Source organism: Macaca nemestrina, chromosome X (genome assembly GCF_043159975.1).
Source record: "Macaca nemestrina isolate mMacNem1 chromosome X, mMacNem.hap1, whole genome shotgun sequence".
Classification (NCBI taxonomy): Eukaryota; Metazoa; Chordata; class Mammalia; order Primates; family Cercopithecidae; genus Macaca; species Macaca nemestrina.
In genome coordinates, this window is record NC_092145.1 from 13,914,026 (window position 1) to 13,938,926 (window position 24,901).

Here is a 24,901-nt window from a genome sequence, read left to right on the forward strand (position 1 = left end):
TCAATTAAAAACAGAATGGGAGATAGATACTGCAGCTGATACCATAGAAATACAAAGATCATTCAAGGCTACTATGAAAACCTTTATGCACACAAACCAGAAAACCTAGAGGAGATTGATAAATTCCTGGAAAGATCAAACTCTTCTAGAGTAATCCAGGGAGAAATAGAAACTTCGAGCAGACCAATAAGAAGCAGCAACATTGAAATTGCAATAAAAATTTGCCAACAAAATAAAGTCCAGGACCAGAGGGATTCACAGCTGAAATGTCAGATATTCAAGGAGGTATAGGTACAAATCCTATTGATGCTTTTTGACAATATAGAGAAAAGGGAAATCCTTTCTAAATCATTCTATGAAGCCAGTACCACCCTAACACCAAAACCAGGAAAGGACATAACAAATGCTCAAGAAATATTTGTTAAATAAATGAGTGAATAAAATAAGCCAATGACTGAAGTAAGTCACAGCGGGAATAAAGAAGTTTATAAATTAAAAATTGATTAAATTATAGTGATATTAATTCAAGTTCATCTTCTTTCTTACATGCTAAAACTACATTTTTCCTTTGTTCCATGACTCTGGGAGACATCTTTTAATAACTACAGACATTTCTCAGATCCCAAAGAATGTACCCTATTGTGCTTTCATATAATAATCTTCTCTCCCTTCTGCACCTCTATCATATTTTTCTAGAAAGTTTTGAGTAGCAAGATAAGTAAATGACTATAGTTACCAGCCTTGGGACACTCAGCTCATTATGCAAATAAAGTAAGCCTAATATTCAGAGCATGGCACATCACTTTCTATTTTAAAGCCATATATTATCATATGATGAAATTAAAATAATAGTTCTCAAATGATATTAATAACCAGGAGAAAATCCATGAAAAACATATATATAGAAAAGATGCCTAAATGGCATATTACTAACTCGTTTGATCCAAATAGCTCTTAATGGAACTACTAAATATTGTATGATTTTGCCTGAATACATATTTCATTTTAATCACAGAATAATGTGGCAATTACGGTACAACACTTATACCTTCCTTTTGAAGGGGAATGTCTTTTAATATTAATGGTTGTAAGAATAGATAAAGCAGTGTGGCAAAGCATAATTGCAAATATATTAATATTTTAATAAAAATTTTAATTGTCAGCCAATTTGTATTAGGTAAAACTGAAAAATCATTAAACTTTTCCTTCAAATTAATAAAATTGTCTCCAATCTTTACACTATTCTGGCTTATTAACACATTTCCTATTTCTTCTGGGGAATGCTAACAATCATGCAAATAAAGTAGTTGCAGCCAGATCTGTTCTTCTGAGCGGTCTCAGGGTGTAATGAGAGGAAAAAGTAATTAACCAAGAGTCAGAAAGAATACTTGGTTTCAATGTCTAGACCTGCCCCTGCCTTAAAATGTAACATTTAACAGATTGCTCTAACTCCTGGATTCTGTTTACTCGTCTCTAAAATGGGGTTACTAATATCTACCTTCTTTTCCTCCTAAGGTTTCTATTTGAATAAAAAATAAGAGTAACGAATATATTTTATTAACATGGGTTCACCAGCAAATGTGTGTGACTGAAATGTTCTCTGAAGGAACGATTTACAATTACATAATGACATATAATGTTTCCTTGATACCATTAACTGTCTTCTACTGTTTAAGAAATAAAAACTTAATATGCATGAAGGACATTGTGAACCAGAGTCAATTATCAGCTGTATATCTTCATAATATTTAATCATGTCACCATTTATTGGTATGCTATTCATTCACTCATCAAATATTCATTGTACAACATTCATTTAGTCATAGCAGACTGAGCTCTTGTGTTTGTTTCTACTCCTTGAAATATCACTAAAATTATGGTACACACAAATGGAAATGGTACAAATCCACAAAGACAAAGAATATGGTAAAGGAGACAACCAATCAAGATGTCACTACATTTTTTAAAGATTGGTAGCCAAGTGGTTAGTGATTTAGTAAAGACCAGGGAGCTGAAATTAAAATGTCTGCAGACAACAAACAGCGGCAGCAAGAAGCGAGTCAATTTGGCTGCAGAACCCTCAGAAGCTCAGATTTCGTGGCAAACAGCTATAGCAGAAGGTTATATAAGGAACAGGGCTGAAAGTAGGAGAATTGTATGAAATTTTGTATACAGCAGAGTTAAACTCCTCGCACATCCTGTTCTACTCTTCAGCTCACACACCCTTCCCTTGGACAGGATTACGATAGATACTGACTTGGGGGTACCCTTTAAATAAAGAGCAAAGTTCACACACAATCATCCTAGAATGAAATACACCATTCAACAAATCTTGCCCATGCCCACAGAGCTCCCAATTCATGTTTTAATAATTATTTTTAAGTATAAAATTAAATGAAATTATCTCACATGAAAGACACAAAGGACTTCAAAACAGAACATTTCAAAGGTAAACAAAGCAACCTATTAATGCTATTCTCGAAGAAATAGGAGAAGATATTGTATAAATCATTCATGAAACTAGAACAGGATGATATAAAAAGTGATCAGAGAACAAGAAATAACTTAGGAATGTGTGTGTTTGTGTGTATTTGCATGTATGTCAACGTGTGTATATATGTGTGTGTGTGTGTGTGTATGTGTGTGTATATATATATATGTATATATATAAATTGAAAATTTCTTCGAAATATAAGACAATAAAGTTCATTTTCTTTGCCAAAAAGTAGGGTAAAAATATAAGCCTGGGTAACAGGAGAGAAAAGATTAAAAAATTAAAGGATCAATTTGTGAGCCACAATATCTTCCTAATAAGACTAGAGAGATGAAAGAAAACAGAGGAATGGAAATTGTCAAACATATAATCGAGAGTATTTCCTAGAACTGAAGGGCTTGCCTTTTCAGATTGAAAGTGGCCAATGCAATAAATCCAAAAGGCTTATAGACATAGATAGGCACATTGAGGAATTTTAGATCACCACTTCTGTTAGTTTCCTATTTTAATTGTAACAAAGTATCACAAACTTGATGGCTTAAAACAACAAAATTTATTCTCTCATACCTCTGCTGGGAAGAAGTTGAAATCCATTACACTGGACAAAGTTCAAGATTTTGGCAGGACTTGTACCTTCTGGAGTCTCTCAGCGAAAATATGTTTCCGTAGCTTTTCTAGCTTCTGGATGCTGTTTGCATTCCTTCCCTCATGACGCTTTTCTTCCTTAACTCCACCTTCTTGCTTCTGTAGTCACATCTCTTATTTCTGTAGTCAAATCTCTTTGACTGGCTGTGGCAGCTCACAACTGGAATCCCAGCACTTTGAGAAGCCAAGGTGGGAGAATCACTTGAGGCCAGGAGTTCAAAATCATCAAGATAAGCATGGACAAAATAGTAAGACTCCATCTCTATAAAAAAGAAAAATAAAAAAGAAATTAAGCTAAATTTAAAAATCCCTCTCATTACCTCTTATAAGGATCCTTGTGATTATATTGGACTCTCCTAGATAATCTAGAATAATCTCCCCATCTCAATATCCTTAATTAAATCACATCTGCAAGTCCCTTTTATCATATATTTAATATGACAACAGTTACACGATCCAGGAATTAGGATGTGGGCAACTTTCAGAGAGCATTATTCAGCTTACCACACAGCCATAATGAAAAATATTTTTAAAGCCTTCTAGGGATGGGATAGATGGTCAGAAAACGTAGTAAGAACCAGAAATCTGAATATCATAAGAACTTGCAACTGCACTACTGAAAGCTAGAAGTGGGGAGAAAGACTCTGAAGTAGAATTTCATGCTCAGTCAACCTATAAATTAAGAGATTTTTAGAGCTGCAAAATCTCTAGAAATTCCCCTTCCCCATTTCCACTGAGCATATGGCTTAACCCTAACAAGATAATAAACTAGGCAATAGAAACACACGAGATCTAGGAAAGAGGCCATTCAACCTATGAGTGAGATGAGAGAAGTCCCAGGTGGTGGTGAAGGGAAGTGTCAGAATGACAGTTTGGTTGCAGGTTTAGAGAGCAACTAATACAGATTGAAGCCCAAGAGATCGTGATCTTGAGTTGTGAGGAAGAATTTCCAAAAAGCAGAAAACAGGAACTGATAGACTGACAAACTATTCAAGAATTTTAACACAATTTTGAGCAGAATGCTACAGAAATGTTTGGAATTTTGGAAAATTAGGTAAAGGTACATGGAAAATTAAGCTAGTAAACAAAAAATCAGGCATATTCCATACCAGACAACACAAAATGCTACATGAAAAGGAATAAAATAATTGCACACTTCATAGTTCAGCAATGAGTAATATTCACGTGGTAAAAATGTAATAATTAACTGCTACTTTAACCAAAAATTTTGACATAAGTATTTTGGGAAGATAAAGGTAAGGAGTGGAGGTTGTAACATAAAGAATTGTATGGATTATGCCAATAATTGAACCCTTGTAAATGGATGGTAAGAATGTAAATTAGTACAGTCACTAGAGAAACAGTGAAGAGGTTTTTAAAATTTAATAATAGAATTTTCATATGATATAGCAATCCTGTGTTTGGGTATTTACCAGAAAGATTAATTTGCCTAAGAGGTGTCTGCACATTCTGGAATATTCATTGCAGCTCTACTCAAATGGCAGAGAAATGAAATCAACCTAAGTGTCTATCAACAAAAGAATGGATAAAGAACATGTGGCATATATACATAATAGAGTACTATTCAGCCTTACAAATGAGGAAAATTCTGTCATTTGTGACAACATGGATGGAATTCAAGAACATTATGCTAAATGAAATAAGCCAGGCACAGAGAGACAATTACTACATGATCTTATCTATATGTAGAATCTAAAACAATGAAACCAGTAGAAGCAGAGAATATAATGCTGGTTACAGAGGCTGGGGAGTGGGGAGAATGGGGGAAATATTGGTCAAAAGGTAGAAAGCTTCAGTTAGACCTAAGGAATTAAGGTTTTTAATATCTATTGCACAATGTGGTGAATATAGTTCATAACAGTATATTGTGCATTTCAAACTAAGAGAGTACATTTCAAATGTTCTCATCCCAAAAAAAAAAAGATTTGATGTGTTGGATATGCTAATTAGCTTGGCTTATTTCATATTGTATTCATAAATCATAACATTGTTTTGTACCCCATATATACAAAATTTTAAATTGTCAATTTACATAAAAATAAAAAATAATTTATATTCCTTCCAACAACGTACAAAGGTTCCCTTTCGTCCACATTCTTGCCAGTATTATCAAAACATCTCATGTATCCCATAAATATATACACCTATTATGTACCCACCAAAATTAAAAATACAAAAAAATTAAAAAATAAAATAAAATTAGTGATTGATAATTCCATAAATATCAGCACGTGCTTATTCTTTACAAAAACTAGAAGTAAATACCAGAAGAAAGAGTCAAAAGTCTCTGAGGTATGTGGCTTAAATTGAAGAGGGTTGTGACAAGGGATGACTATATATTGTTATGTCTGTTGGTACTACTTTGTTATCTCAACAATACACATGGATTCTTTAGAAAATAAAAGTGGGCCCCAGAGCAAGATGGCCGAATAGGAACAGCTCCCAGCACAAGCGACACAGAAGACAGGTGATTTCTGCATTTTCAACTGAGGTACCGGGTTCATCTCACTGGGGAGTGCCAGACAATCAGTGCTGGTCAGCTGGTGCAGCCCAACCAGCGAGAGCTGAAGCAGGGCAAGGCATCGCCTCACCTGGGAAGTGCAAGGGGGAAGGGAATCTCTTTTTCCAGCCAGGGGAATTGAGACACACAACACCTGGAAATTCGGGTAACTCCCACCCTAATACTGCACTTTACCAAGGGTCTTAGCAAATGGCACACCAGGAGATTATATCCCACACCTGGCTGGGAGGGTCCCATGCCCACGGAGCCTCCCTCATTGCTAGCACAGCAGTCTGAGATCTAACTGCAAGGCAGCAGTGAGGATGGGGGAGGGGCGCCCACCATTGCTGAGGCTTAAGTAGGTAAACAAAGCTGCTGGGAAGGTCGAACTGGGTGGAGCCCACAGCAGCTCAAGGAGGCCTGCCTGTCTCTGTAGACTCCACCTCTGGGGACAGTTGCATTGCTAAACAAAAATCAGCAGAAACCTCGGCAGATGCAAATGACCCTGTCTGACAGCTCTGAAGAGAGCAGTGGATCTCCCAACACGGAGGTTGAGATCTGAGAAGGGACAGACTGCCTGCTTAAGTGGGTCCCTGACCCCTGAGTAGCCTACCTTGGAGACATCCCCCACTAGGGGCAGACCGACATCCCACACCTCACACAGTGGGGTACACCCCTGACACGAAGCTTCCAGAGCAAGAATCAGACAGGAACACTCGCTATTCAGCAATATTCTATCTTCTGCAGCCTCTGCTGCTGATACCCAGGCAAACAGGGTCTGGAGTGGACCTCAAGCAATCTCCAACAGACCTACAGCTGAGGGTCCTGACTGGTAGAAGGAAAACTAACTAACAGAAAGGACACCCACACCAAAACCCCATCAGTACGTCACCATTATCAAAGACCAAAGGCAGATAAAACCACAAAGATGGGGAAAAAACAGGGCAGAAAAGCTGGAAATTCAAAAAATAAGATCGCATCTCCCCCTGCAAAGGAACGCAGCTCATTGCCAGCAACGGATCAAAGCTGGACGGAGAATGACTTTGACGAGTTGAGAGAAGAAGGCTTCAGTCCATCAAACTTCTCAGAGCTACAGGAGGAATTACGTACCCAGAGCAAAGAAACTAAAAATCTTGAAAAAAGAATGGAAGAATGGATAACTAGAATAATCAATGCAGAGAAGGCCATAAATGAACTGACAGAGATAAAAACCATGACACGAGAAATATGTGACAAATGCACAAGCTTCAGTAACCGACTCGATCAACTGGAAAAAAGAGTATCAGCAATTGAGGATCAAATGAATGAAACGAAGTGAGAAGAAAAGTCTAAAGAAAAAAGAGGAAAAAGAAATGAACAAAGCCTTCAAGAAGTATGGGATTATGTGAAAAGACCAAATCTACGTCTGATTGGGGTGCCTGAAAGTGAGGGGGAAAATGGAACCAAATTGGAAAACGCTCTTCAGGATATCATCCAGGAGAACTTCCCCAACCTAGTAGGGCAGGCCAACATTCAAATTCAGGAAATACGGAGAATGCCACAAAGATACTCCTCGAGAAGAGCAACTCCAAGACACATAATTGTCAGATTCACCAAAGTTGAAATGAAGGAAAAAATGTTAAGGGCAGCCAGGGAGAAAGGTCGGGTTACCCACAAAGCGAAGCCCATCAGACTAACAGCAGATCTCTCGGCAGAAACTCTCCAAGCCAGAAGAGAGTGGGGGCCAATATTCAACATTCTTAAAGAAAAGAATTTTAAACCCAGAATTTGATATCCAGCCAAACTAAGTTTCATCAGTGAAGGAGAAATAAAATTCTTTACAGACAAGCAAATGCTGAGAGATTTTGTCACCACCAGGCCTGCCCTACAAGAGATCCTGAAGGAAGCACTAAGCATGGAAAGGAACAACAGGTACCAGCCATTGCAAAAGCATGCCAAAATGTAAAGACCATCGATGTTAGGAAGAAACTGCATCAACTAGCGAGCAAAATAACCAGCTAATATCATAATGACAGGATCAAGCTCATGCATAACAATATTAACCTTAAATGTAAATGGACTAAATGGTCCAATTAAAAGACACAGACTGGCAAATTGGATAAAGAGTCAAGACCCATCAGTTTGCTGTATTCAGGAGACCCATCTCACATGCAGAGACATACATAGGCTCAAAATAAAGGGATGGAGGAAGATCTACCAAGCAAATGGAAAACAAAAAAAGCAGGGCTTGCAATACTAGTCTCTGATAAAACAGACTTTAAACCAACAAAGATCAGAAGAGACAAAGAAGGCCATTACATAATGGTAAAGGGATCAATTCAACAGGAAGAGCTAACTATCCTAAATATATATGCACCCAATACAGGAGCACCCAGATTCATAAAGCAAGTCCTTAGAGACTTACAAAGAGACTTAGACTCCCATACAATAATAATGGGAGACTTCAACACCCCACTGTCAACATTAGACAGATCAACGAGACAGAAAGTTAACAAGGATATCCAGGAATTGAACTCAACTCTGCACCAAGCGGACCTAATAGACATCTACAGAACTCTCCACCCCAAATCAACAGAATATACATTCTTCTCAGCACCACATCACACTTATTCCAAAATTGACCACATAGTTGGAAGTAAAGCACTCCTCAGCAATTGTACAAGAACAGAAATTATAACAAACTGTCTCTCAGACCACAGTGCAATCAAACTAGAACTCAGGACTAAGAAACTCAATCCAAACCGCTCAACTACATGGAAACTGAACAACCTGCTCCTGAATGACTACTGGGTACATAACGAAATGAAGGCAGAAATAAAGATGTTCTTTGAAACCAATGAGAACAAAGATACAACATACCAGAATCTCTGGGACACATTTAAAGCAGTGTGTAGAGGGAAATTTATAGCACTAAATGCCCACAAGAGAAAGCAGGAAAGATCTAAAATTGACACTCTAACATCACAATTAGAAGAATTAGAGAAGCAAGATCAAACACATTCAAAAGCTAGCAGAAGGCAAGAAATAACTAAGATCAGAGCAGAACTGATGGAGATAGAGACACAAAAAACCCTCCAAAAAATCAATGAATCCAGGAGCTGGTTTTTTTAAAAGATTAACAAAATTCATAGACTGCTAGCAAGACTAATAAAGAAGAAAAGAGAGAAGAATCAAATAGATGCAATAAAAAATGATAAAGGGGATATCACCACCGACCCCACAGAAATACAAACTACCATCAGAGAATACTATAAACACCTCTACGCAAATAAACTAGAAAATCTAGAAGAAATGGATAATTTCCTGGACACTTACACTTTCCCAAGACTAAACCAGGAAGAAGTTGAATCCCTGAATAGACCAATAGCAGGCTCTGAAATTGAGGCAATAATTAATAGCCTACCAACCAAAAAAAGTCCAGGACCAGATGGATTCACAGCTGAATTCTACCAGAGGTACAAGGAGGAGCTGGTACCATTCCTTCTGAAACTATTCCAATCAACAGAAAAAGAGGGAATCCTCCCTAACTCATTTTATGAGGCCAACATCATCCTGATACCAAAGCCTGGCAGAGACACAACAAAAAAAGAGAATTTTAGACCAATTTCCCTGATGAACATTGATGCAAAAATCCTCAATAAAATGCTCATCATCACTGGCCATCAGAGAAATGCAAATCAAAATCACAATGAGATACCATCTTACACCAGTTAGAATGGCAGTCATTAAAAAGTCAGGAAACAACAGGTGCTGGAGAGGATGTGGAGAAGTAGGAACACTTTTACACTGTTGGTGGGATTGTAAACTAGTTCAACCATTGTTGAAAACAGTATGGCGATTCCTCAAGGATCTAGAACTAGAAATACCATATGACCCAGTCATCCCCTTACTGGGTATATACCCAAAGGATTATAAATCATGCTGCTATAAAGACACATGCACACATATGTTTATTGCGGCACTATTCACAATAGCAAAGACTTGGAATCAACCCAAACGTCCATCAGTGACAGACTGGATTAAGAAAATGTGGCACATATACACCATGGAATACTATGCAGCCATAAAAAGGGATGAGTTTGTGTCCTTTGTAGGGACAATGGATGCAACTGGAAACCATCATTCTCAGCAAATTATCACAAGAACAGAAATCCAAACACCGCATGTTCTCACTCATAGGTGGGAATTGAACAATGAGATCACCTGGACTTGGGAAGGGGAACATCACACACCGGGGCCTATTATGGGGAGGGGAAGGGAAGAGGGATGGCATTGGGAGTTATACCTGTTGTAAATGATGAGTTGATGGGTGCTGACGGGTTGATGGGTGCAGCACACCAACATGGCACAAGTATACATATGTAACAAACCTGCATGTTGTGCACATGTACCCTAGAACTTAAAGTATAATAATAAAAAATAAAAATAAAAAAACAGGAAAAGAAAAAAGAAAATAAAAGTAAGGCACTACCACAAAGAAACATTAAGGGAGTACTTACTTTGAGTCAGACATCATGCTAGGGTCTAGGAACATTTTCATTATGGCAGTTCCCTGCCCACATGTATCTTTGCATTCCACTCGGTGGCCTTGTCCTTGGTGCTGTACAAGTCCCTGGCTCTAAAGATTTCATAGTTTTATAATACAGAATCTGAATAACATTTTTATGACCTAATATTCAATAGGCACTTTTTATCCCCTAATATAGTACACAATTTATATTATAGTAATCCAGAACATTATACAAAAATTATTTAAATCCAAAAATAACCTACGAGTTGTACTGAAAGCACAGCTTTGCTCTATTCTCCCTACAAAAAAGCATTTGCAATAGGTTTTGATAATCAGTAGGCTTAACTTACTTCACATTTGCATTTTATTGTACATTAATACAGTCTGGATCGCTACACTAATCCTGAAAGTAACTTTGCATCCTTTAGTTACGCTGCTCTGAAATTCTTCTTCTAACTGCTAGGCTCATGTTATTAACAATAACAACAGCTTCCAATTATTGAGCATTTAATCCATCCCAGACAGTATGGTAAGAGACAAATATGTGTTACTTCCATTGATTTTCACGCAGTCCTGTGAAGTAATAACTATTATATTTTCATTCTAAAGACACATGTGAGGTTCAGAAAAATTAAACAATTTGCAGAGTCACAAAGCTAGTGAATGAGTCAGGATTTGTACCCAGACTGTAAGGCTGAGAAGCAAACACTAAACTACACTTACTGACTTTCAAACATTTCAGCGGCTCCTGCCAGGTGCAGAGGCCAAGGCGGGCAGATCACTTGAGATCAGGAGTTCAAACCTAGCCTGGCCAACATGGTGAAACCCCATCTCTACTAAAAATACAAAAATTAGCCAGATGTGGTTGTGGACACCTGTAATTCCAGCTATGCAGGGGGAGGCTGAGACAGGAGAATCGCTTGAAACCAGGGTGTGGAGGTTGCAGTGAGCTGAGATTGTGCCACTGCACTCCAGCCTGGGCGACAGAGTGAGACTCCATCTCAAAAAAAAAAAAAAAAAAAAAAAAAATGCAGTGCCTCTTCACTGACTAAAGCTTCAGATAGGAGCTCTCCATGGCCCAACTGCTTAAATACTTATCTTTCCAATGATTCCACTTTGACCTAGTTTCCCCCTAAATTCCATGTTAATATCCAACTGCACAAGCTTCTAAAAACTATTATTATTGAGAAACAACTTTTTTTGTCATCAGGTATTACCCCTTCCCATAAAATTATCTATTGTATGATAACATAATGGCTATGTCATTCCATGAGAAATCTTCATATTTTCAAACATATGTGGAAGAAGTTAACAGTAAGTCATATTCCATGTAGTATTTTTATGGACATATGTATTCAATATTAACTAAATTGCAGACTCTCAAATGTGTAGATCATATTGTATCTGATCTCTACACAATTCAGGAGAAATTGAAGCACATAATATATGCTCAATCAGCATTCCTTTAATAGAAGTGGCAAAAGGGTTAAATAATTGACTTAAAGCAGTTGACTTGCATTTAATTACTAAGGCTGTTAGATACAAAATAAATGGACAGAGTATCTTATGTATTTTGTTCATTTTGTTCAAAACATCACATACACACACATTTATGTAAAAGAACAGTGATCCAGTGAAGTCTTTCTTAACATAGTAATGTGGTTTAAATTATCATATATAAGAAGTGGTAAAATTTAGATGTACAAAGAACTCATTTCTAAAGCCAGATTTTAAATATCTATAATTTAGTAGCATTCTAAAAATGAACACACACATGACAATTGATAGCGTTTATACAGATCATATTCATACCCTGAGCTGAAATTACATCCTCAACACTCTGAAACTCTGCCTCTGCTTGAGTAATGTATTCGTCTATTCTCATGCTGCTATTAAACACATACCTAGAACTGGGTAATTTATAAAGGAAAGAGGTTTAATTGACTCACAGTTCCACATGGCTTGGGAAGCCTCACAATTATTGTGGAAGGCAAGGAGGAGAAAGGTACGTCTTACATGGCAGCAGACAGGAGAGCATGTGCAGGGGAACTCCCCTTTATAAAACCATCAGATCTTGTGAGATTTATTCACTATAATGAGAACAGCATGGGAAAAATCCACCTCCATGATTCAGTTACCTCTCACTGGGTCCCTCCCACAACACAGGGAGATTATTACAATTAGAAGTGAGATTTGGGTGGGGACACAGAGCCAAACCATACCACTCCACCCCTGGCCACTCCCAAATCTCATGTCCTCACATTTCAAAACTAATCATGCGTTCCCAAGAGTCCCTCAAAGTCTTAACTCATTTCAGCATTAACTCAAAAAGTCCACAGTCCAAAGTCTCATCTGAGGCAAGGCAAGACCCTTCCACCTATGAGCCCGTAAAATCAAAGGCAAGTTACTTACCTCCTAGACACAGTGTGTGTACAGGCATTGGGTAAATATAGCTGTTCCAAATGGGAGAAATTGGCCAAAAGGAAGGGGCTATAGGCCCCATGCAATTCCAAAATCTAAAAAGGCAGTCATTAAAACTTAAAGCTCCAGAATGATTTCCTTTAACTCCATCTCTCACATCCAGACCACACTGATGCAAGAGATGGGTTTCCACAGGCTTGAGTAGATCCGCCCCTTTGACTTGCAGGGTACAGCTGCCTTCCCGGCTGCTTTCAAGGTTAGCGTTGAGTGTCTGCAGCTTTTCCAGGTGCATGATGCAAGTTATCAGTGGATCCATCATTCTGGGGTCTGGAGGATGGTAGCCCTTTTCTCACAACTCCTGTAGGCATTGCCCAATTGGAAACTCTGTGTGGAGGCTCGCACCCCACACTTCCCTTCCACACTGCCCTAGCACTGCCCCCGCAGGAAACTTCTGTCTGGAGATCCAGGCATTTCCATACATCCTCTGAAATCCAGGCGGAGGGTCTCAAATCTCAATTCTTGACTTCTGTGTACCCACAGGCCCAACACCACATGTAAGATGCCAAGGCTTGGGGCTTGCATCTACGGAAGCAATGGCCTGAGGTATACATTAACCCCTGTTAGCCATAGCTAAAGCTGAAGAAGCTGGGATGCAGGGCGCCACGTTCAGAGGCTGCATAGAGCAGTGAGACCCTGAGCCTGGCCCACGAAACCATTTTTCCCTCATAGTCCTCTGGGCCTGTGATGGAAGGGGCTGCAATGAGTGTCTCTGATATTCTTTGAACACATTTTCCCCATTGTCTTAGTGATTAACATTCAGTTCCTCATTACTTGCACAAATTTCTGCAGCAGGCTTGAACTTCTCCCCAGGAAGTGGGTTTTTCTTTTCTATTGCATCATCAGGCTGTAAATTTTCCACTTTTATGCTCTACTTCCTCTTGAATGCTTTGCTGCTTAGGACTTTCTTCTTCCAGATACCCTACATCATCTCACTCAAGTTCAAAGTTCAAAGTTCTCCAGGGCAGCAGCAAAATGCCACCAGTCTCTTTACTAAAGCATAAAAAGTCATGTTTGCTCCAGTTCCCAACAAGTTCCTCATCTCCATCTGAGACCACCACAGCCTGAACTTTATTGTCCATGTCACTATCAGCATTTTCGTCAAAGACATTCAACAAGTCGCTAGGAAGTTCCAAATCTTCCCACATTTTCCTATCTTTTTCTGAGCCCTCCAAACTGTTCCAAACTTGGCCTATTACCCAGTTCCAAAGTTGCTTCCACATTTTGAGGTATCTTTAAAACAGCACCTCACTATCTGGTACCAATTTACTATATTAATCTCTTCTCACACTGCTAATAAAGATGATATGGTTTGGCTGTGTCTCCACCCAAATCTCCTCCTGAATTGCGGCTCCAATAATTGCCACATGTCATGGGAGGAACCCGGCGGGAGGTAATTGAATTATGGAGGCGGGTCTTTTTTGTGCTGTTCTAGTGGTAGTGAATAAGTCTCATGAGATCTGATGGTTTTATAAAGGGGAGCTTCCCTACACATGCTCTCTTGCCTGCTGCCATGTAAGAAGTGACTTTGCTCTTCACTCACCTGCCCCCATGATTGTGAGGTCCCTTGGCCATGTGGAACTGTGAATCTGTTATACCTCTTCCCTTTATAAATTACCCAGTCTTAGGTATGTCTTTATTAGCAGCATGACAACAGACTAATACAGTAAATTGGTACCAGTAGAGTGGGGTGCTGCTGTACAGATACCTGAAAATGTGGAAGCAACATTGAAACTGGGTAACAGGCAGAGGTTAGAACAGTTTGGCAGGCTCAGAAGAATATAGGAAAATGTGGGAAAGTTTGGAGCTCCTACAGACTTGGAGGGTTCAGAAGACAGGAAGATGTGGGAAAGTTTGAAACTTCCTAGAGACTTGTTGAATGGCTTTGACCAGAATGCTGCTGATAGTTGATATGGAACAATGAAGTCCAGGCTGAGGTGCTCTTGGATGCAGATGAGGAAATTATCGGGAACTAGAGTAAAGGTCACTCTTGCTATGCAAAGAGACTGGTGGCATTTTACCCCTGCCCTAGAAATCTGTGAAAATTTGAACTGAGAGAGGTGATTTGGGGTATCTGGCAGAATAAATTTCTGAGTGGCAAAGCATTCAAGAGGCAGCAGAGCATAAAAGGGTGAAAAATTCGTAGCCTGATAATGCAGTAGAAAAGTAAAACCCATTTCCTAGGGAGAAACTAAATCAGGCTGCAGGAATTTGCATAAGTAACAAGGAGCCAAATACTAATCACCAAGACAATGAGAAAAATATGTCCAGGGTATGTCAGCGTTCTTCATCATAGCTCCTCCCATCACAGGCATGGAGGCCTAGGAGGAAAAAAAATGGTTTCCTGGGCTGAGCCCAAGGGGCCCCTGCTCTTTGCAGCCTCCAAACACGGTACCCTCTATCCCTGCTGTTTCAGTTCCAGCTGTGGCTAAAAGGGGTCAACGTACAGCTCAGGCTGCTGCTTCAGAGGGCACAAGCCCCAAGCCTTGGGACCTTACATGTGGTGTTGGGTCTGTGCGTGCACAGAAGTCAGTAATTGAAGTTTGAGAACCTCTGCCAAGATTTCAGAGGATGTATGGAAATGCCTGGACTTCCAGGCAGAAGTTTCCTGCAGGGGCGGTGCCCTCATAGAGAACCTCTGTTAGGGCAGTGTGGAAGATAAATGTGGGGTGCAAGCCCCCACGCACAGCCCTCACTAGGGCACTGCCTAGTGGAGCTGTGAGAAGACAGTCACCATCCTCCAGCCCCCAGAATGATAGATCCACCGACAGCTTGCACCATGCACCTGGAAAAACTACAGACACTCAATGCTAGCCTTGAAAGCAGCCAGGAAGGGGGGCTGTACCCTGCAAAGCCATAGGGGTGGATCTGCCTAAGACCGTGGCAACCCACATCTTGCATTCATTCGACCTGGATGTGAGACATGGAGTCAAAGGAGATGACTTTGGAGCTTTAAGATTTGAATGCCCCACTGGATTTCAAACTTTCATGGGGCCTGTAGTCCTTTGTTTTGGCCAATGTTTCCCATTTGGAATGGCTGTATTTACCCAATGCCTATACCCCTATTGTATCTGGGAAGAAACTAACTTGCTTTTGATTTTACATGCTTATAGGTGGAAGGGACTTGCCTTGTCTCAGAGGAGACTTTGACTGTGAACTTTTGGGTTAATGCTGAAATGAGTTAAGATTTTGAGGGACTGTTGCGAAGGCATGATTGGTTTTGACATGTGAGAACATGATATTTGGGAGGGGCCAGGGGTAGAATGATATAGTTTGACTCTGTGTCCCCAACAAAATATTACCTCTAATTGTAATAATCCCCACGTGTTGTGGGAGGCACCCAGTAGGAGGTAACTTAATCAGGGGGGCAGGTTTTTCCAGTGCTGTTCTCATGACAGTGAATAAGTCTCACAAGATCTGATGGTTTTATAAAGGGGAGTTCCCCTGCACACAATGTCTTGCCTGCTACCATGTATGATGCCCCTTTGCTCTTCCTTTGTCTTCTTCCATAACTGTGAGGCCTCCCCAGCCCTATGGAACTGTGAGTCTGTTAAACCTCCTTCCTTTATAAATTACCCAGTCTTGGGTATGTCTTTATTAGTAGTGTGAGAATAGACTAATACAAAAGACATACTCAATACTGGGAAACTTATAAAGGAAACAGGTTTAATGGATTCACAGTACCACATGGCTGGGAGGCCTTACAATCATGGCAGAAATCAAGGAAGAGAATGGCACATCTTACATGGCAGAAGGCAAGAGAGCATGTGCAGAGGAACCCCCCGTTATAAAACCATCAGATCTTATGGGACTAATTCACTATCACAAGAACAGCATGGGAAAACCTGACCCTATGATTCAATTACCTCCCATCAGGTCCCTCCCACAACATGTGGGGATTGTTACAATTAGAGATGATATTTTGGTGGGGACATAGAGCCAAACTATATCAAATAACATCATTTTTAGTGGCCTGATCCACTATTACGTGGTTCTAACTCCCGGTTATAAGTATTAGAAAATGATCACCATACTGTCTTGTAGGTGACCCTGATCCAATTGCTTTTGCATAGAATGTTTCCTGAAAGTCAAGCACTCCTCCACACTAACCCCACTTCCTGCAAAGGACTGGCAGCACTGTCTGCATGGTGACTTGGCAGGAGATGAGATACTGTATATTACTGGAATTTATTTTGCTACTTAGTTGACATATTTATTTTAGGAAATGATTCAGACAATATGTTAAAGGTTCCAGACAGAGGTCCATTGGCTTTCCTTATTGGAAAATAAAGCATATGTGAGGTCAAAAAAGCACTAGAGATTTCTCTGCAACTGTACTAATGAGAAATGACAGAGGCTGAAAGAAATGATGGAAAATAAATAGCACTGGGGGACTGGCTCAACATCTGATTAAACAGAGTACAGTATTTGTTTTCCTTTTGGCTGTATATTTTAGGCTAAAGATAAAAATATAGTAATTTCATGTAATTGAGAAAAGGTCATCTGGCTAATTGTATTTTAAGCATAAGAAAGTGGGAAGAGGACTTAACCTTCATTTGTTGATTATCATATCGCTTTTAACATTGCTAGAAGGAAATTCTTACCAGTCAGAGAGAATTTTGACCAAAAAAAAAAAAAGGGAAAGAAAAAACAAAACAAAACAGTGGCCCTAAAATGTCTTGGAATCTTTTGTCCTTCGTATATGTCCTAATGTATACCTTTATAGAAAAGATCATGTTATAATAATTAGCAGTAACATTCGTTTAAAGCGTATATATTAATGTCTTATAAGATTTATGCTACTTTTGAGAAGTGCAGTGGTGAACATTTTAATTGCACTATAAATACTATATGGAGCAATAGATTGCTCAGATAATCATTTTTGCCTTTCAGCTAAAATTTGCACAATGCTACAACATCTAAAAACTAAAATTGGCATCATAATTGCCACAGAGTTATTTAGCCAACGTAAGTATACTCACCATGCAACTGGCAAACCATATAATTACTATTATTTGGGAGATCGTTTTGCTAAATAGTCTGTTTATAAGGTTAGTACCATTTTCTGTCATATTTTATCTCAAAGTTTAATTGTCTGTGGCTTCATTGCAAATGTGAAGGACTCAAAACAACTAGCGTAAGAATGAAAAAATGGGAAACTAGAAAGTATTTTAGAACCTGCAGGAATCTCTTTATGCTGTTTGTGTTACAGGTGAGCTGTATGAGAATCTACATGGATTGTATACAATTCTTATCCAGTGACACACTGTGTGGCATATACTTATCGGAATTCATCTAAACACAACTTGTTTCACATAAGCTTTCCACTATTATCATCACGCCACTATTTCTGAAAAGATAGTGCCATACTATTCTCCAGTAAAGGGCACCAGGGCTCCTTGGAAAATAGCTAACTTTAGGACTGGGCTAGGAAATATACAAGATAAGCCTGGATTATCTTGTAGGGTTTGACAGTAAGGACATGCTAAACAAAATAAATCAAAATAAACAAAAAATACAATGAAGGGGGCATATCAAAGACACACTGGAGTCAATTTAAAGAGATGCCAATGGCCAAAACTGAAACAATTTGAGCAAGAAAATAAATAAAGTAGTATTGAATTATAATGCAAAGTGTAAATTAAATATCCATGAGTTCAGAATGATATAAATAACTATCTGAATAAATAAATGGAAGAGAAAAGACACATCTCCTTTGTAGAAGAATTTAAAACCATTTATGAAAATACTCTACCCTCAAGTAAAGGGAGAATGATTCGCCACTCTTTAAGTGTAGACTGTCCAAGGTGACTTCCTTCCAAAGAGGATAGTATGGAAAGAGGGAATACAAGAGTGAGTTTACAGTGGATAAAACTGCCAAATACTTCCTCACTCAATTGGTGAAGATCAACACCAACAATTATAAGTCATGCCGATAGTGTACCCTTGATATTACGTGATGAAAATGGCACTTTACCTCTGTGGTCTTCCTCCAAATAACCCATAACCCCAGTTTAACAGAAAACATAAGAAGAATCCAAATTAAGAGAGATTCTAGAAAATACCTGACCAGTAGTTTTCAAAATTGTCAAGGTCATCTAAAACAAGGAATATCTGAGACTGTCACAGGCAAGAGGAGCCTAAGGAGAGAAGATGACTAATGGCAGTGTAGTGTCCTTGATGAGATTCTGAAACTGAAAAAGGGCATTCAGTAAAATCTAAGAAAACTTGATTAAGTTTTGGACTTTAGTTTAAAAAAAGGTAACACTTGCAAATACCTTATCCTAGAAGAGAATTAACTCTTCACTAATCTGGCAAAAATTCTGAAAGGAAATCTTTCTTCTCTCTGAAAATTAAAACCAACCTAAATGTTTTTGGAGATATAAACTCCATTTTCTTCCTCACAGGACTGATAGTAAATACTTTCTTGGGTCATAACTTTAAGTTTTTGCTTCTCATAAGGATCTTGATGGATAAAGGGAATTACAATACAAATAAATTACATTGAGTAGTGCGAAAGAAATGATTCAAAGCAGAATAAGACAATCCCTACCTTAAAAGTTCCCATAGTCTAACATGTGAGGTACAAGAAAACTTTATGTAAAATATTTGATTTAATTAGAAGACACTCAAACTTATATGTCAGAATGAACGAGACAAGAAAATCTCCTGGTTCTACTGGTGGGGAAGGTTTTACATCAGAAGTGACATTTGAGCTGCACATTAATGAATGAGCATAGATGCCGCAGTAACATAAGGAATATTGTGCACAAATACATTTGTTGTTAATAATTAGAAAAAAGTGGAAATTGAAGGTTTGAGATGAGAAAAGAGGTAAAGTTGACAGATGATTAGGAACTCATAGATGCTTTAATGTAGTCTTGAAAAAGAGGTGGTGTGAATTTCTGACCTTTAGGTGGTGAAAGAGCTGAGATGTGCATGGCGTTAATGGGAGAGCTGGCTAAGAGTTTACCTGTTTTATAGCATGACATTAGTATAGTCATGCTAATGTCATATATAATGGAGATGTACCAGAACAATCTATCCCAGGACATATAAAAATTCAGCCCTTACTTAGCAATGCCCAAACCAAGTAAATAAAATCTACCAAAAAATAGTTTGTATCTCATGCCTATAAGTTATTTTGTGTCTTTGAAACATAGAACAGGAAATGAAAAGCAATATATTTAAAAGTTATTATTTTTCAGATACTTAGCCTAAGGGTATGCCAAAATAACAGTGAGGTCACTGCTGAATGGAAAAACTAATCAGTTTGGGAAAGACCTAAAGAAAGTGCCCCTAAAAATATACTTATATCTTTTGTCTATCAACTGCTTTATGTGTAATCTTGTACCATACAAAATAAGAAAAACAGTAGTTTAGGCGAATGATCTGGTCTAACCAGATCACCTAAATAGCCCTGTCCTCCAAAATATTTACTTATTGCAAGTAAACGTGTTTTACTATACACATTTTATACTGAATGACAGTTCCAGAACTCCATTAGCAAAATCTACCAAAGCCAAAGGTGTTATTTTTAGAATATAAACTCTGATAGTCCTGCAAGCTCCTGAAAATTGGAGACGAGACATCTAAGAAGGGTCTAAATCAACCAGGTCCTAAAATCACCTGGCACAGTGGTTCATTCCACAGGGTAGTCAGACAATAGAGCAACAAGACAGTCCCATATGACAGAGAAAACTAGCAAGTTAAAGAACTTTTGATATTTCTCAACATTTAGAGCTGCCATTTATTTGTTTAGCACTTTAGAGATTTAAATAATAGCACCATACCTATCTCATTTGATCTTCATAACAGCCTCAAGGAACAGATAGGACATGCATTTTCTCTCACATTTTATAGATAAAGAAACAGATTCAGCCAAGGTAATTTACTTTGTGACAAAGAGCTGGTAAATAACAGAACCAGGGTCAGTTCATAAACTCCTTTCCACTATATCCTGCAATTGCTTGAGATAGATAGATAGATAATAGACAGACGGACAGAAAGATGATAGTATATAGGCACAAAAAGCTGAATTTTAATTTTGAGGGTTTTATTCTCAATTAACTCTCCATAAGTCAGAAAGCTGAGACCTGAAAATTTTGCTTTCAGACCATATAGCAAGTAATGTTGGTTTATTCTTTTTCACGGCTCATTTTTTTGTACCTGTTATGCTATCAGAAGCCAATTCATTATCTTGTTCTCAGTTCAGCCTACTTTTCTGTGTCATTTACTATCACGATGACACTTCTCTCTGCTTACAGTTACACTCTAGCTGTAGTATTTTTTTATCTTTTTTTTTTGAGATGGAGTCTCACTCTGTCACCCAAGTTGGAGTGCAATGGTGCAATCTCAGCTCATTGCAACTTCTGCCTCCTAGGTTCAAGCAATTCTCCTGCCTCAGCTTCCCTAATAGCTGGGATTACATGTACGTGCTATCACACCCAGCAAATTTTTGTATTTTTAGTAGAGATAAGGTTTCACTGTGTTGGCCAGATTGGTCTCGAAGTCCTGACCTTGTGATCTGCCCGCCTTGGCCTCCCAAAGTGCTGGGATTACAGGCATGAGCCACCACGCCAGGCCAATTTTTTTATCTTTTTAATTTAAAAAGATTTTGACCATACAAATACGTATAAGAAGGGCATAACAGAAACCTATGCTATCTGCCATCCAGATTTAATGGATATTAACTTTTGCCATAGCTTCTCCAGATGCTTTAATTGAAATAAAACACTACAATACATTAATCCCCACATCTCCTCAGGGACAAGCATTGTCTTTATGTTAATATGTGCCCATTTCTTTATATTATTTCCCTACAAACAACATGGTTTTTAATCATTTACATAAGTATTGTATATGTATTATTTTGCAACTTTCCTTTTCTACCCCAAATAAATTTATTTAAATATATCCATACTGACACAGTAATTCATTTTAATTTATTATTCATTTGGACTGCTATGTATGATTTCCTTTTACAAAAAATATAATTTATTTTTTCCAATATTGAAAGACATTGAAGTTGTGTTCATTTTTTTCTATTATAAACTATGCTGTAGTGAACATCTTTGTATGTATTTTTTAGAACATTTATATCAGAGATTCTGTAGGTCGCTCAATGAAGAGTGGAAATTTTGGTCTGTAGGATAGATTTAATTTTTCTCAGTGTGGTAAATTACTCCCCATAGTGGTTTTTCAAGCTACATTCTCCCCACCAGGGTATGGGAATTCACATTTCCCCACATCCTCTCGGTTGTAGTAATTATTGTTCACCAGCTATTTCTAGATTTCTGTCTTCTGCAGACATGGAGGCATTGTCCTCTGCCATCCCTTTTGAAGTTAGTCATAGACATACAAATTGTTTTAGGCAATGAAATGTGAGCAAAGCCTTAAGAACCAGTGAGGAATTCCCCATGTTTTCTCTTTGCCTCTGCCTCAGTGAACTTTAATGATCCATATACTGACTTCATCACATTGCGACTCAATGATGACAACATAGAATAAAGTCTCTAGTTGACTTGCAATAAATATTAGGTATGAGCCATAAATAAATCATCAATGTTTTATATCATGTTTTGGTAAATTGGTCAAATCTGGCCCACTGCATATTTTTATAAAGTTTTATAGAAACACAGCCATGCCTATTTATTTATGTATTGTCTAGGAAGAGTTGAGTAGTTGAGATAAGTTTGAAATATTTACTATTTGTCCCTTTGCAGAAAAAGTTTTCTGAGCCTTGTTTTAAATCACTGAGATTCTGAGGATGCTTGTTACTATAGCATTGCATAGTTCATTCTGACTAATATGTTTACCGCCTTGTGGTATTATTTCACTGTAAACTTTTTGCCAATCTAATGAGTATCTTAAATTATTCCTTCTCAATGAAGTAAATAATTATTTTTGAAAGCCATAGATATATTGTGCTGATCCTCAGGGTCTTTTAAAGTTATTATTAATAAACTTTATTTTTAGAGAAGTTTTGGCTTACAGAAAAATTGAGTAGTAAGTAAAGAGATCTTCTACCTATATTCTCTCCCTGCCTCAGTCTTGTTATAATCTAAAAAATCCTTTTTATTAGGCAGAATGCTGTCACAATGGAGAATTAATCTAGAAATGTTTGGAACACATCATCCACTTCTTTAAAAAAATTATCAAACAAAACTATTTAAAATGCTGCTCTAAACAAGATATTTAATACACGTTTTGACAGTCTTATTCCTTGGTGGATAGTTACATGTAAACAGTCTTGCTGTTAGAATATTATTTACTCTTCATTAATTTTTAACACATATGTACTTTTTATAAACATTAAAGAATAAATTATTGAAAAACCATATATATTGTGTAAAATAAAACTGAAGAATGCACTGCAGCCTAGGGGTAGCTATTAAAATATTATTAATAAGAAGAAAAAAAACAAATCCTGGAGTACGATAAAGGCAATCTAAACAGATCAATCAAATTTTATGAAAATGGATCTCTCAGGGTTTGGGAATACACACAAAGGAAGAGTCAGTTGAACTGGTTATTGCTGTAGCATGTTGCATATGATTCAATGTAGCATTTTACTATCTGAAGCAGCAAGATACAGCAGAAACAACTGGGACAGAGTCAAGAATCCTGATATGAAAGCCTGGTTGTAATGTTTCTTCCCCTGTTCCTGAGCCTTCAATTTATTTAACTGTCTAGGGAAAAAAAGTTGGAATTGATCAGTGGTTCCAACTTCTTCTTCAGCATAGCATTTGCTTTCCCCAAATAAACTCTATGTAGCTCTCTGACATTAAAAAAAATGCAGGTATATATTAATTTATTTTATAAACTGAAATGTGTAATATGTATATATTATAATATGGACCAAAGAGAATAGTAAAAGTCTTTTGATCATACAACAATTCGAAATCATGGCTTACAATTACAGCAATAACCCTAAGTACCCAGAAAATTGTAATCAAAGACTATTCTTCCATAGAATCTAAAGTTGTATGAAGCACAGCTTGGAAACTGCTGGACTAGAGCTATCTCTTTGAAAGGCCCCTCTGGTTTTAATATTGAGTTTGCAATGGCTACTGCTGCAGGAATAGGATCCTACAACAGTTCAGATTATGGACTTGGAAAGTAGACTGTCATGATTTCAACCCTACTCCTACTGTTTCCTTATTGTATAACCTTAGGAAAGTTTTCCAGAATCTTTGTGTCTCCATTTCCTTGCCTACAATATAAAGATGATGAAACATCTTCCTGGGAAAAAATGTGAATATTAAATGAGATAGTGCATGTAAAATGTCTGCCACATAGAAGCTCCATATAAATGTCAGTTGGTGATATTAGTGTCCTAAAAGAGTTATTTCAACCACAGTGTCCTAAACCCTTTTATTCACTCACTTTGCCAATCTAAGGACCATCTGAATGCAATTTCCAAATCACTGCTATTGGCAGCTTCCCACAGAGCCTCGGCAGATCTAATTCCATTCATTAGAACAGATGTTGCTGAGGGCCTCCTCAAAGCAAAGTGCTCTGTTAGGCAGAGTAGAAACTACAAGGGTAAATCTGAGTTGTATTTAGTATTTTGAGACATAGGTGACCATAGCCTTGCGCAGGTCCAAAATTCGATGGAAGTATAAGGGTTCCAGGACCTGGGAAGGCTTTGTAAAGATAAGGTTAGAGGACAATTTTAAAAGGCAAATGTTACAAGCATATATATGAATATTCACTTCCATGTTTTCATTAAAATTATTCTAATAGTAAATAACACTTACAGAAAGGTTAAGTAAATTGCCAGAGTTTACATAGCTAGGAAGTAGCAGACCTGGGATATAAGCCTAGGTGGTAAGGTTGTACACTTACTATTCCAATGGATTACATGTTTCCTTCTAATGTTTGTTTCCAATATTTGTTTCCCTCTATGTGAGTTGACTGCACTATGCTCTTCAGTTTGTCTAAGTCATGTGACATGATTTGCCAGTAAAAAATTAATAATAATTAATGGAGATGATACGTGCCATTTTTCAAAGAGAAACTTTAAAAGCTATTGTTTGGTTCTGTCATCACTCCATTTGCCATCTCACATCAGCCTAGGATGGCCCAGGTAGGGACTGCTCCTTTAGCCTGGCTCCCAAAACAAAAAGAAGGCACAGAAAGAAAAGCCAAAGCCAATCGTGGAAGACATGTACTGCTAATGAGAAATGTGGTTTTTCTGGCTATTGTAAGCCACTTAGATTTTGAAGTTGTTTGCTGTAGCAGTATAAAA

At 37.9% G+C, this 24,901-nt stretch overlaps 1 long non-coding RNA gene across 1 annotated transcript in view; it reads right to left on the bottom strand.

Annotated features, from left to right (window-relative positions):
• The window catches only part of LOC139360900 (uncharacterized), a 122,457-nt gene that overhangs the window by 76,995 nt on the left and 20,561 nt on the right, over window positions 1-24,901 (bottom strand). Inside the window, exon 2 of the long non-coding RNA XR_011618480.1 lies at window positions 3,062-3,401. This is a non-coding gene — a long non-coding RNA (uncharacterized lncRNA). The remainder of the gene's footprint in view (window positions 1-3,061; window positions 3,402-24,901) is intronic.